This window comes from Gekko japonicus, unplaced genomic scaffold (assembly GCF_001447785.1).
Source record: "Gekko japonicus isolate JY-2015 unplaced genomic scaffold, Gekko_japonicus_V1.1 scaffold662, whole genome shotgun sequence".
In the NCBI taxonomy this organism is placed as follows: Eukaryota; Metazoa; Chordata; class Lepidosauria; order Squamata; family Gekkonidae; genus Gekko; species Gekko japonicus.
The window spans coordinates 195,260-196,850 of NW_015164202.1; the positions used below are offsets into that span (position 1 = coordinate 195,260).

At 36.8% G+C, this 1,591-nt stretch overlaps 1 long non-coding RNA gene across 1 annotated transcript; it reads left to right on the top strand.

Annotated features, from left to right (window-relative positions):
• Nucleotides 1–897: 897 nt before the first annotated feature.
• LOC107108008 lies at nucleotides 898–1,293 on the top strand. Its single transcript, XR_001482413.1, has 3 exons — nucleotides 898–988; nucleotides 1,099–1,158; nucleotides 1,261–1,293. It is a non-coding gene; the product is annotated as an uncharacterized LOC107108008 (long non-coding RNA).
• The last annotated feature ends 298 nt before the right edge of the window (nucleotides 1,294–1,591 follow it).

Below are 1,591 nucleotides of genomic sequence, written 5' to 3' on the forward strand. Positions count from 1 at the left end.
AACATTTGGGGGGAAGTTCAGAAATTAGAACTTAAACAAGTGGGGATCTGCAATAAAATATTGTGTATTATTAATGCCTTGTTCATAGTGTAGTTGGTTACTATTTAAATGGCTTTCTTGCAGTAACCAATTTGCTAGCTGACTGAAGGTTTTTTTAACTTTTTGGATTTTTCTGCAGTCCTAGGGAGTCCCCTGAGTCTGTAGAAAAACCTGTTGGAGGAGAGTGTGCCCTCTGTTTGCAGAAATAAGTATCCACAGGCAGAGGGGACTGTTGAGAATTAGATATAGAGATTCTGTTAGCCCTAGCCAAATTCCATTTATTCACAGTCTACAGAACTGGGGTTTAGGATTGACAGAAGAGACTGGACAGTCTAGCCAAATAGAAAAGGATTATTGATCCTAGAAAGAGGAGCAGATTTTTTACCCAATTATTCAGTAGGTTAAACTCAGAAGGGACCCCTGGTTTGTGTGAAAAGGGAAATGGTTTAAACTTCTCAGGAGTCAAAAGTAAAGTTTTAATCACACAAGAAAGGTATTTAAATACAGGAAGAAAGTACTAACTTCCAAGAAACTAAGATAGTTGTATGAAACTTTATTAAGACACATTTTTGCTGAAAGAAATCACTAAGACAAATAAACCTCTCACAGGTAAGAACTGAGTCTCTAAGAAAATAAGCTTCAACTATACTCTGTAGCCTGTTCAACATATTATTATAATTTGTATCAACAACAAAATTCACCTCAGCTTCTCATCCTCTGCCCTATTCCTAATCCAGCTGTGCCTGTTTAATAAAATCAACATTCCTGTTTGAACTTCACTTTGTGTCAAGTGCAATTTACAAAGGGAATATAAGAGGGTTCTTGCTTAGCTACAACAAATCAAACCGGATATGCACTTTGTATTTATAGAGGAAGCTTCCAATTAACTAGTAAGACTGACTTGTCCATGTAAAAGAATCAGTGTGTAGGAGCTGTGTGAGCCATTTTGGTGAGTTATTGATATATAGTATTCAGGATGACCACCTTTATTTTGGACTGTTGATTTGTTTATTGAACATTAACTATATTTAATATTTGTTATTATGTTTAAATTGACAGAATGTTTTGGATACCCTTGTGGTGCATTGAATTGCAGAAGTTCATTGAATATTGAAGACTGTATGTATTATTTCACAATTTTATTAAGTTGTATTTAAGTCATTTGTGAGACTTTTTGGAGTTTCTTGTTTCCTATTATATTGTATTTGTTATTGTTGATAGGAGATTGAGAAAGATCACTCGAAACGAACGCAGATAGACTCGAGAAGTGTTCGTCCTTGTTCCTGTGCTGTATACCTGCTAGCACCTGCTGGAAAACAAATATTAAATTACATCTTTGATATTTGAAATGTATTACATCTTTATATTTTTGTGAACTTTTTCAGCAATTTATTTTGTATTTACTATACTCTATTTGCTGTACCCCATAGTCTATATGTTCTATCACTAGGCCACCTGGTGTCTGGCCTAGGGCGCAGGGCCCATCCAGGGCACCAACTGCCCTGCCACCGCTCCCCCAAAAGCCCCCACGGGACCCTGGGGGCGGGCGGAC